This window comes from Balaenoptera borealis (genome assembly GCF_965194805.1).
Source record: "Balaenoptera borealis genome assembly, chromosome: 16".
NCBI classification, from domain to species: Eukaryota; Metazoa; Chordata; class Mammalia; order Artiodactyla; family Balaenopteridae; genus Balaenoptera; species Balaenoptera borealis.
In genome coordinates, this window is record NC_138872.1 from 520,500 (window position 1) to 533,685 (window position 13,186).

The 13,186-nt window shown below is 43.3% G+C and overlaps 1 protein-coding gene across 4 annotated transcripts in view; it reads right to left on the bottom strand.

Moving 5' to 3' along the window:
- The window catches only part of DNAJC5 (DnaJ heat shock protein family (Hsp40) member C5), a 32,321-nt gene that overhangs the window by 7,748 nt on the left and 11,387 nt on the right, over positions 1-13,186 (bottom strand). The window contains exon 2 of one of the 4 annotated variants that reach the window (XM_082360524.1): positions 442-507. The exons of 2 other annotated variants lie outside the window; for them this stretch is intronic. The gene's annotated coding sequence lies outside the window, so the exon portion shown is untranslated. Of the gene's footprint in view, positions 1-441; positions 508-3,330; positions 3,473-13,186 lie in introns of all 4 variants that reach the window. One more of the 4 variants, XM_082360525.1, reaches the window with a different exon arrangement.

Here is a 13,186-nt window from a genome sequence, read left to right on the forward strand (position 1 = left end):
ATTTTAATGAAATCACTGACAGCACAGCGATGGGTCTGGACAGCTCAAGCCTAATTTAATTATGTCTAAGCCAAGAAGTCAAACACCAGAAAACAGCAAGCTGGGGACAGTAAAAGTCAGCACAGACTTTAACACCAAGGCTTACTTTGGTGCTATTCATCCAAGTATTATTACTCTAGAAGCAGGTGTGCAAGCTTTTTGGTACAGGGCAAGATAGTAACATTTCCGTCTTGTGGGCCATCCAGACAGTCTCCGTGTCCCGAGCTCTCAGCTCTGCCTTTGAAGCATGGAAGCACACAGTGTCTAAAAGAACGGGCACAACTGTGCCCCCATAAACCTGACTTAATTACAGAAGCAGGCACAACCCTTGCCCCAAGGGTCAAGTAATGGCTCTCTTGTGAATTATTTTAGGGAAGTTGGGTGTTGTGAACAGGCACTTACATTTGTGTGCTGTGGGCAAGTGTCGGCTTAGTTACTGTGACTCCTTTTCGGTCCTCAAAGTTAACTCTGCACAAATACAAAACGAAGACGTGGGCAAGAAATGTTGTGAATATGCATTTCCAATCAAGATGGCAAAATCCAAAGAAATTTGTTGCAACGTGAAGCGATTAGGCCAGACAGCAGCAACAGCGCCCACCCCGAAAAGCTGCTGGAAAAGCTGTGAACGAGGTGATGGCATTTTTGACATAAACCATCCAAGAGTGCTCACTGTCGTCCCCCGTCAGTCACTCTTCTTACTTCAGATCGTGGTTTAAGCACCACTAGCTCTGGCTTCCGAGGGTTTTTCCAACTGGAATCTTAGGTTCCCATGTAATACGGAACAATGACCCTGATAATATCTTCATACCAAAGAACAGAGAAACGAGATCGTCTACTTTGTGAGTCTCTCCACTGACACGAGGAGAGCCCGCTGACTGCATCAGATACAAACTGTCCCCGAGGATGACGCCCCCCTCCTGTCACCGCTGGCGGGTACGGATGCCGGCACAGCGACAGTGCAACGCTACACCCACGCAATAAAGACGACTTTCAGTGTGCTTTGCTGGGGCTCCAACGACGATGACTCTGTTCACAGGACACACGTCTGTCTCGAAGGGCGTTGACCCTTCCCCAGGGTCACGGGTTCAAAAGCATTTACACACATGCCGGGTGCTGGGCAGGAGACACCACCCCTGATGCCGGGGAGTGCTGGGGCGGGAAGACACCCTGAATCAGGGTGAGCGTAACTCCCCTAGAACACTGTGATGGGAGCAGAAGAGGCCCATTGTAGGATCAGCTGGCTGCAGAAGACAGAATGAATATGGACAGAATCACGCCCAGGCCCCCCAGTCACACTGCTGAAAACCAGAGATCAAGAGAAAATGGACGCGTTGCAGAGGAACGAGCGTGTGAACCATACTCTCCTCATTAGAAATCACAGGACCCAGAGGGCAGTGGTACCCGACTGGAAAGCGCTCAGATAAAATACCCGTCAAACCAGAATTCTATTTCCAGAAAAAACACCCCTCAGAAACAAAGGCTGAAATGAAGACATTTTCCGACAGAGACTAAGAGAACCCATCACAAAAACCTAAAATTCAAGAAACACCAATGAGAGTTACCTGGACCGAGGGGAAATGACACCAGATAGAAACCAGCATCTTTAGAAGGAATGAAGGCCACTGGAAGTGGTGAGCACGTAGGTAATAGATGATCTTTTCCTTTTTCTTTTTAAAAAATACACAGGACAGCTGGAAGCAGGAACGATCAACCTTGGCTTGTGGGGTTTGTGCTGCAAGTAAGACAAACAGGACACCTTCGCACAGAGAGGCAGGGGGTGGGGAGAAATGGACGCCTTATGTGAAGTGGGCAGCATGAGCTCTAAGAAAAGCAAACACCACACAGGGCCATCAACAGAAGGACTGACAATTTCTGGTCTATTCTATACAGAACACTACTTACCAATAAAAGAAGGATAACATACTGACACAGCAATGAAATCAATAAATCTCAAACACAATGTGTTACACAAACAAGCTAAACACAAAATGACTCCATTTATACAAAGATTAAGAACAGGAAAAACAATGTCGTGATATAAACCAGAAAAGCGGCTGTTTCAGGGAAGTAAGGGGACCTCCTAGGAGACAAGAATATTCTTAATTTAAATGCAGCAGTGATCTCACAAGCGTACACACCAAAACTCATTGAAATCCAGTTAAGATCTGTGCCTTTCACTGTATGTCAAGTTTACCTGCAGTAAAAAGAGCCGCTGTTGTAATTAATGTGATTTGTTCTCAACGTTAATTAGATACTACAAGAGAACCAAATGAAACATAAAATTCTCTAATCTGTGATGGCAAGCTGCCTGCTTTTACAACAACTTTCATGGAGACACAGAAAAACATCTGTTTGTCTGTCATTCTGTGGCTGCTCTCAGCAGACTGTGTCACCAGGAAGCCGAAAATACTTACCGTCTGGCCCTTTAAGAATAAAATAGCTGCTATGAACATGATTCAAACCAGTATTTTATAATTTTGGGTCAGAAAATGAAATAAATGCTGTCCAAGCATAAAAATTATTAAATGTAAATTTCTACATTATTTTCACACACGTTTCAAAAGTTAACATTCTAGTTAGAAACTACCCACTGCCAGGAAATACGCACTTTTAAGTTTCACGCTCAGTTGGGACACGGTCTTGTAACTAAGAGAGAGACCTGAACTGCAAATGGACAGATCTGACTTCATTCTCAGTATGTGTGATATTGGGAAACCCATCTAGGAGGCTCCTGGCAAGCAGAAAGGTTGTGGAAGACAGTGAAGGGGAGAGAGAAAGAATCAAGTTTTGTGGGGTTTTTAAATCATTAAAATCAACTTTTTTCAAAAGTTGTCTTAATAGTTTATTTTCTTAATTTTCTTTTTTTGAGGTTTATTCTAATTTTATTTTTTAAAATTTATTTCATTGAAGTATAGTTGATTTACAATGTGTTAATTCCTGCTGTACAGCAATGTGATTCAGTTATACATATGTATATTCTTTTTCATATTCTTTTCCATTATGGTTTATCACAGGATATCAAATATAGTTCCCTGTGCTATACAGTAGGACCTTGTTGTTTATCCTTCTTAATTTTCTATAGTGATCGGGTATACTTTAATGATTTAAAAGGAATAAACATTTTTCCAAAGCGGGAAAAAAGATCATCCTAAAAATAATGTCCCACAAGTGACAAACTGAAGACCATCCCCTTTGCACCTGGTCAGCGCTCTCCCCTCCCCAGAGCTGGTTTCTCCCATGGTCTTGTGACCTGCCTGCTCCTTCCCTTGATTTCCCCCATCTCCCCAATACCTGGCACCACGGGCACACCGCTCCAGGCTCAACGCCGTGAGGAGGCTCCACTAGAGTGTCACGGGGGAACCAGGTGTCCTCTGCCGCCAGCCTCAAGGTCCAGGAACAGGCCAGCTGTGCTGAGTTGGTGACTAGTCTTTGCCTGAGGAGTCCAGGAGTCCACCTGTTATTTGTTTTGTTTTGTATTTTTTTGGCTGCGCTGTGTGCCTTGCAGGATCTAAGTTCCGCGATCAGGGATTGAACCCGGGCCACAGCAGTGAGTGCGCCAAGTCCTAACCACTGGACCACCAGGAAATGTAGCATCTGCTATTTGAGGTAGCACCTCAGCATTTTGGTTTTTCCTAAACCCGTTTCGATTAAATTTCAAAGGCATCCCCGAGGCCCATGTCAGCACCTGGGGAGCAGCCACATCTACCTGAGCTACACCTGCTATAGCTCAGGAACCACCATCCCAGCTATGCTCCCAGCCTTGGCTCCAGGAGGGTTAGGTCCTGATTTTTAGGCTGCGTCATTTTTAGTAACACATACCTTTAAAAACAAACAATGGGCACATTCTGCAAATCTGTAGTGCGTCCTGGTGCTGCTAGGAAGAGTACTGGGGCTCGTCCACATTGCGGGGCGGACAACACAAGCCACATACGAGCAGGGAAAAATGGGCTTTAAACCAGTCAAAGCTCGCCAACCCCAAGAGGCAGGGGTCCGGTAAGGGGGAGGCTTTTCTGGAGGATACGCAGTCTGTCCTCCCTCACTGCCACCAGGACAAGTCTGTAAAGCATGGCTCTACTCCTGTCGCCACCCCACTCAGGTCCTTCCCCAACAGCCCACTGGCTGCAGCATCAAAGCCCAGCTCCCGGGCCTGCCCTACAAGGTCCTTGTGGACACAGACCCTGTCAGACACCAGCCTCCTCCCGCCACTGCGCCCACCGGGCCTCGCGGCCTGACAGCTCGCTCTTAGGCAGAGGCAGCGCTGCCAGCCCTGAGCACCCGGGGCCTCCTCAGCGTCCTGCCCCTCCTACGCGGAACCCCTACTTAGACCTCCGACCCCGAGGCGGCATCCCTGGTCCCAGAAGGCTGGTCCTGGCGCCCGCTCCACGGGTGCACAGCAGAGCCCATCACCTTCGATGGAGCCGTCCTGAACCTTGAGCACATGTCTGTGTTGTTTATTTGTTCAACAAATGGTTATGAAGCACCTGCCATGTGCCACACTCTGCTCTCAAAGCTGGGGATTCAGCGGTGAACAGAATAAGCAAAACGGACCAAAATCCCCGTGCTCACAGGGCACGTCTATGCTCCTTAGAAGACTTAAACATCTTCAGGGCAAAGAGATGTGTATTCTGACTCTTGTATCTCCATGTGTAATATCAGCATGCACTGAATGTTTATTAAGAGTTGCTGTTGAATTCAACCTACTATTGCAGGAAAAAATCATATGCCAACTTCGGAAAAATCATATGCCAACTTTGGAAGAAACAGATTTGAAAACGTCTTAAAAGGAAGGCTATTTTGGTTCTGTTTTTTTGTTTTTTTTTAAAAATCCCCCTCCCTCCCTTCCTTCCTTTCTTGGTTGCGCCGGGTCTTAGTTGCTGCAGGCGGGCTCCTTAGTTGCAGCACCTGAGCTCCTCAGTTGTGGCATGCAAACTCTTAGTTGCAGCATGCATGTGGGGTCTAGTTCCCTGACCAGGGAGTGAACCCAGGCCCCCTGCACTGGGAGCGCAGAGTCTTATCCACTGAGCCACCAGGGAAGCAGTCCCTTCGTTCTGTTTTAAATATTTTATATAATATTTGATACACAGAAAGGAAGATATGGCACACATAAGTCATGATGCATCATGATAAAATAAACACCATGATCCCATCCTTCAATTTAAAAACTAGAAAATTACCAATAATTTTGAAACTTCCTGCATTCTCCCCATATACATTACCCTGAAGCAATGTTTATTACAATCTCTTGCTTAAAGAAATTTACCTCATATGTTTCTCCCTAAACAATATTTCGTTTTAATTTTTTGAGCTTAAAAAAATGGTCCTGGGCTTCCCTGGGGGCGCCGTGGTTAAGAATCCGCCTGCCAATGCACGGGTTTGAGCCCTAGTCCGGGAAGATCCCACATGCCATGGAGCAACTAAGCCCGTGCGCCACAACTACTTAGCCTGTGCTCTAGAGCCCGTGTGCCACAACTACTGAAGCCCGTGCGCCTAGAGCCTGTGCTCCACAACAAGAGAAGCCACAGCAATAAGAAGTCTGCGCACCGCAACAAAGAGTAGCCCCCGCCCACCACAATTAGAGAAAGCCCGTGTGCAGCAACGAAGACCCAATGCATCCACAAATAAATAAATAAATAAATAAATAAATAAATAAATAAATAAATAAATAAAAAACACGTTGTTAAAAAAAAAAAATGGTCTTAACGCTGTGTATGCAGCCTTCTGTGACTTGCTGGGTTTTTTTTTTTGGCCCGTGACTTGTTTTTGAAACTCAATTTCTAAGATTCTCCCAAGTTGCTGGATGTATCTATAATTCACTCATTCCTAGTACTGGACAAATTCCATTTTGGGAACAGACCACAACTTATCAATCCATTCTTCTACTGGAGGATGCCTGGTTATTCCCAGGTTTTGCTATTACTGGGGTCCTCTGAACCTTCTGAGCAATTCCCACCTACAGTTTCTCTAGGGCAGTGCCGGGCATGGGGTGATGCCCTGCCAGCTCAGGTTAGTGCTAAGGGCAGAAGTTGACAGCAAGACTTACCCAACTGTCAGAGCAATAGCAAATAAGCACAGGAGAAGATACTCAACATCTCTACTCATTTGGGAAATGCAACTTCAAACTACAATGAGACACCACTACATATGTATCAGAATGGCTTAAAAAATAACCAGACAACACCCAGTGCTGGTGAGGGTGAACAACGGCTAGACTCGCACACTGCTGGCGGCACACAAAATGGGGCAGCCACTCTGGAAGAGAGTTTGAAGTTTCCTATAAAGTTAAAGATAGGCTTTCACATGACCCAGCAATCCCGCTCCTGAGCATTTATTCAAGAGAAATGGGAATTAACGTTCACATGGAAAACCTGTACATGAATATTTATAATCGCTAAACCCAGAAGCAACACATATGTCCCTGTGAAAGGATAACAAATCGGAAGGCGAACACAATGGAGCGCCACCCGGCAGCAGAAAGGAGCGAAGCGCCCGCCACACGACGTGGAGGACTGTCAGTGACACCGCGTGGAGCGAGCGGCTGGCCGCAGAGGCTACAAGCTCTGCGATTCCATGCACGTGACGTTCTTGAAAAGGCAGCTGCACCTCCAGAGAGCAGAACAGCGGATGCTGTGGGCGTGGGGGCGGGTACCGATGAACGTGTCCCACAGCCTGAGCAGGGTGAGGGTTACACAAACCTCTATGTACTAAAACTCAAGAGAACCGTACATCGAAAAAGAGGTCAATTTTACTGTATGCTTATTTTAAAAACGTAAAAAGAAAAAAATCTGGGCTTGCATTTTTTTGTTTTGTTTGCGACTTATTCTTCTAGCTAGTCATTCTCATCGTAGTTTACAAAAGTATCAGCCTGTGACACATTGGAAATTAAAACAAATAAAATCTGGCCCTTCACCACAAACAGATTAGGAAGAACTGTTGTAGGGTGTGTACCTACAAGTGGAACTTTAGGGTCCCAGAGAAGGGGCCGGCCAACCGCTACCCAGATGACCACACCCCACAATGATGGGCGCCCCCAGGCTTCCCGATTTCCCACCCATCTCTTTTTACTTATCATGAACACAAGTTCATACATTTTTCTATTGTGGTAAAAACTATAGGACCGACCACCTTAACCACTCCTACGCGTACAGTTTGGTAGTGTTACCTATTTGCACATTATCATGCAGCAGATCTCTTTTTCTTTTTTTTTGGCCACACTGCATGCGGGATCTTAGTTCCCTGACCAGGGATTGAACCCGTGCCCCCTGCAGTGGAAGCGCGGAGTCCTGACCACTGGACTGCCAGGGAATTCCCTCTCACAATTTAATTTCTATGTAACTGAATATATCAAATCTTTGTGAACGTATTTTTTCTCTTTTTTGTTCAGTAAATCCTTCTCCACCCCAAAATCCAAAGTGAATTCTCCTACACTTTATTCTAAAGTTTTGTCACCCACAGGTCATCCGCTCCATCTGGGGTTAACCTGGGCCCAGCATGAGACACAGACCAGCATCACTCGTCTGAGCAATGCCAGCCCCAAAGTCCGAGATGCCCCCACAGAATGTCCAGTCTTCCCCTGGGACCTGCGGGTGCACTCTTCCACAGGGGAGGGCTATGGGTGGTGGTGAGGGGTCTCTATTTGGTTCCATTCTCAGAGTACTTTATTCAAAAACCTCCAAAATTACCTGAGGCAGTCTCAAAAATTTTTACAAAAGCTACAAATTCTGTTACTTCTACACACATCATTAAATAATACTTAAAACAATCATATTTTAATACAAGCATCCATTACAAAGACAAGGTGGGTTTAAAAGCAATGAACAGAGACTCCCCTGGCAGTCCAGTGGTTAAGACTTGGCCTTCCAATGCAGAGGGTGTGGGTTTGATCCCTGGTCGGGGAGCTAAGATCCCACACGGCTCAGGGCCAAAAAACTAAAACATAAAAAAATAAATAAAATAAAAGCGACGAGCAGGTAATCCCATGAGCCACACCTCCTGGTGCGCAGACAGGTTTGCCCCCTGTGTCCCCTGGGGACAGGCCGTGGTGGGAAGGCCACACCAGGGCCTCTCACTGTCTCTGGGGATGCCCCTCCGAGATGCAGAGGTTTCTAGGGCTGCCATGAGGTGCTCCGGCCTCCCCACCCGCTGCTGGTCATCGCAGGAATGTGGCTGGACAGGCAGCCTCGAAAGCCGCTGTGTTGCCAGGGGTAGGAGGACAGAGTGCGCAGAGTAAAGAAAGTTCAGGCCACAAAGATAATACATCATATCATGGGTAGTCTGAAAATACAGACGCTAAGAAAAAGGCTAATAATGTAAGAAAAAGGCTGTTAGGAACCTGGGGAGAGAGAGGCACTACTCTAGGAAGAAAACGTCATCAGAGCAGGGTCCAGGCTCTGTAATAAACATGGTTTCCACAAGTGGGAATAACGTAAACAATTTATGGATTTTCAGCAATAAACTTACAGACAAGCAACTATATGTTTACAAAACACAACGTAAATTTCTCTTGACAGTGTAAAAGTAAAAGGACAAATGAAAGTCAGAGGAGGGGAAGGGAAGAAAGGAAGAAAGGCCAACACCCTCCAGTTAGTGAGAGGACAATGCATGCTGTGGATGGAGCAGGACCAAGTCCTGTCACACAGGAGACAAGAGGTAAGCGCAGCTATGCTGGGACAGGAGGACAAAGACACTGCTACGTCGGGTCAGGACAGAAGGAACAGGGGATCCGCCAGGTGATGAGTCGGGACACAGCCATGAGGTGCGATGCAGTGACCGTGAGCCAGCACCTCGGGGAGGGGATGGGGTGCAGCCCGGTGCAGGCACGGCTGCAGAGCCTCCCACACTTGGGGCCTGGCCCCACAGAAGGAAAACTTCACTGAAAATAAAGATACTAAAGACGAAGTACAACTGGTGTTCCAAAGACAGCTGACCTGCTCCCATCAAGCCTCTTAGATAGCCTCAACCACCAGAGGGCAGACAACAGAAGCAAGAAAAACTATAATCCTGCAGCCTGTGGACCAAAAACCACAGTTACAGAAAGATAGAGAAGATGAAAAGGCAGAGGGCTATGTACCAGATGAAGGAACAAGAAAAAACCCCAGAAAAACAACTAAATGAAGTGGAGATAGGCAACCTTCCAGAAAAAGAATTCAGAATAATGATAGTGAAGATGATCCAGGACCTTGGAATAAGAATGGAGGCAAAGACTGAGAAGATGCAAGAAATGATTAACAAAGACCTAGAAGAATTAAAGAACAAACAAACAGAGATGACCAATACAATAACTGAAATGAAAACTACACTAGAAGGAATCAATAGCAGAATAACTGAGGCAGAAGAACGGATAAGTGACCTGGAAGACAGAATGATGGAATTCACTGCTGCGGAACAGACTAAAGAAAAAAGAATGAAAAGAAATGAAGACAGCCTAAGAGACCTCTGGGACAACATTAAACGCAACAACATTCGCATTATAGGGGTCCCAGAAGGAGAAGAGAGAGAGAAAGGACCAGAGAAAATATTTGAAGAGATTATAGTCGAAAACTTCCCTAACATGGGAAAGGAAATAGCCACCCAAGTCCAGGAAGCACAGAGAGTCCCATACAGGATAAACCCAAGGAGAAACACGCCGAGACACATAGTAATCAAAGTGGCAAAAATTAAAGACAAAGAAAAATTATTGAAAGCAGCAAGGGAAAAACGACAAATAACATACAAGGGAACTCCCATAAGGTTAACAGCTGATTTCTCAGCAGAAACTCTGCAAGCCAGAAGGGAGTGGCATGATATACTTAAAGTGATGAAAGGGAAGAACCTACAACCAAGATTACTCTACCCGGCAAGGATCTCATTTAGATTTGATGGAGAAATCAAAAGCTTTACAGACAAGCAAAAGCTAAGAGAATTCAGCACCACCAAACCAGCTCTACAACAAATGCTAAAGGAACTTCTCTAGGTAGGGAACACAAGAGAAGAAAAGGACCTACAAAAACAAACCCAAAACAATTAAGAAAATGGTCATAGGAACATACATATCGATTATTACCTTAAACGTGAATGGATTAAATGCCCCAACCAAAAGACATAGACTGGCTGAATGGATACAAAAACAAGACCCATATATATGCTGTCTACAAGAGACCCACTTTAGTCCTAGGGACACATACAGACTGAAAGTGAGGGGATGGAAAAAGATATTCCATGCAAATGGAAATCAAAAGAAAGCTGGAGTAGCTATACTCATATCAGATAAAATAGACTTTAAAATAAAGAATGTTACAAGAGACAAGGAAGGACACTACATAATGATCCAGGGATCAATCCAAGAAGAAGATATAACAATTATAAATATATATGCACCCAACATAGGAGCACCTCAATACATAAGGCAACTGCTAACAGCTATAAAAGAGGAAATCGACAGTAACACAATAATAGTGGGGGACTTTAACACCTCACTTACACCAATGGACAGATCATCCAAAATGAAAATAAATAAGGAAACAGAAGCTTTAAATGACACAATAGACCAGATAGATTTAATTGATATATATCGGACATTCCATCCAAAAACAGCAGATTACACGTTCTTCTCAAGTGCGCACGGAACATTCTCCAAGATAGATCACATCTTGGGTCACAAATCAAGCCTCAGTAAATTTAAGAAAATTGAAATCATATCAAGCATCTTTTCTGACCACAACGCTATGAGATTAGAAATGAATTACAGGGAAAAAAACGTAAAAAGGACAAACACATGGAGGCTAAACAATACGTTACTAAATAACCAAGAGATCACTGAAGAAATCAAAGAGGAAATCAAAAAATACCTAGAGACAAATGACAATGAAAACACGACGACCCAAAACCTATGGGATGCAGCAAAAGCAGTTCTAAGAGGGAAGTTTATAGCTATACAAGCCTACCTAAAGAAACAAGAAAAAGCTCAAGTAAACAATCTAACCTTACACCTAAAGAAACTAGAGAAAGAAGAACAAACAAAACCCAAAGTTAGCAGAAGGAAAGAAATCATAAAGATCAGAGCAGAAATAAATGAAATAGAAACAAAGAAAACAATAGCAAAGATCAATAAAACTAAAAGTTGGTTCTTTGAGAAGATAAACAAAATTGATAAGCCATTAGCCAGACTCATCAAGAAAAAGAGGGAGAGGACTCAAATCAATAAAATCAGAAATGAAAAAGGAGAAGTTACAACAGACACTGCAGAAATACAAAGCATCCTAAGAGACTACTACAAGCAACTTTATGCCAATAAAATGGACAACCTGGAAGAAATGGACAAATTCTTAGAAAGGTATAACCTTCCAAGACTGAACCAGGAAGAAACAGAAAATATGAACAGACCAATCACAAGTAATGAAATTGAAACTGTGATTAAAAATCTTCCAACAAACAAAAGTCCAGGACCAGAGGGCTTCACAGGTGAATTCTATCAAACATTTAGAGAAGAGCTAACACCCATCCTTCTCAAACTCTTCCAAAAAATTGCAGAGGAAGGAACACTCCCAAACTCATTCTATGAGGCCACCATCACCCTGATACCAAAACCAGACAAAGACACTACAAAAAAAGAAAATTACAGACCAATATCACTGATGAATATAGATGCAAAAATCCTCAACAAAATACTAGCAAACAGAATCCAACAACACATTAAAAGGATCATACACCACGATCAAGTGGGATTTATCCCAGGGATGCAAGGATTCTTCAATATACACAAATCAATCAATGTGATACACCATATTAACAAATTGAAGAATAAAAACCATATGATCATCTCAATAGATGCAGAAAAAGCTTTTGACAAAATTCAACACCCATTTCTGATAAAAACTCTCCAGAAAGTGGGCATAGAGGGAACCTACCTCAACATAATAAAGGCCATATATGACAAACCCACAGCAAACATCATTCTCAATGGTGAAAAACTGAAAGCATTTCCTCTAAGATCAGGAACGAGACAAGGATGTCCACTCTCACCACTATTATTCAACATAGTTTTGGAAGTCCTAGCCACGGCAATCAGAGAAGAAAAAGAAATAAAAGGAATACAAATTGGAAAAGAAGAAGTAAAACTGTCACTGTTTGCGGATGACATGATACTATACATAGAGAATCCTAAAACTGCCACCAGAAAACTGCTAGAGCTAATTAATGAATATGGTAAAGTTGCAGGATACAAAATTAATGCACAGAAATCTCTTGCATTCCTATACACTAATGATGAAAAATCTGAAAGAGAAATTATGGAAACACTCCCATTTACCATTGCAACAAAAAGAATAAAATACCTAGGAATAAACCTACCTAGGGAGACAAAAGACCTGTATGCAAAAAACTATAAGACACTGAAGAAAGAAATTAAAGATGATACCAACAGATGGAGAGATATACCATGTTCTTGGATTGGAAGAATCAACATTGTGAAAATGAGTATACTACCCAAAGCAATCTACAGATTCAATGCAATCCCTATCAAATTACCAATGGCATTTTTTATGGAGCTAGAACAAATCATCTTAAAATTTGTATGGAAACACAAAAGACCCCGAATAGGCAAAGCAGTCTTGAGGCAAAAAAATGGAGCTGGAGGAATCAGACTCCCTGACTTCAGACTATATTACAAAGCTACAGTAATCAAGACAATATGGTACTGGCACAAAAACAGAAACATAGATCAATGGAACAAGATAGAAAGCCCAGAGATTAACCCACGCACCTATGGTCAACTAATCTATGACAAAGGAGGCAAAGATATACAATGGAGAAAAGACAGTCTCTTCAATAAATGGTGCTGGGAAAACTGGACAGCTACATGTAAAAGAATGAAATTAGAATACTCCCTAACACCATACACAAAAATAAACTCAAAATGGATTAGAGACCTAAATATAAGACTGGACACTATAAAACTCCTAGAGGAAAACGTAGGAAGAACACTCTTTGACATAAATCACAGCAAGATCTTTTTTGATCCACCTCCTAGAGTAATGGAAATAAAAACAAAAATAAACAAGTGGGACCTAATGAAACTTCAAAGCTTTTGCACAGCAAAGGAAACCATAAACAAGACGAAAAGACAACCCTCAGAATGGGAGAAAATATTTGCAAATGAATCAACGGACAAAGG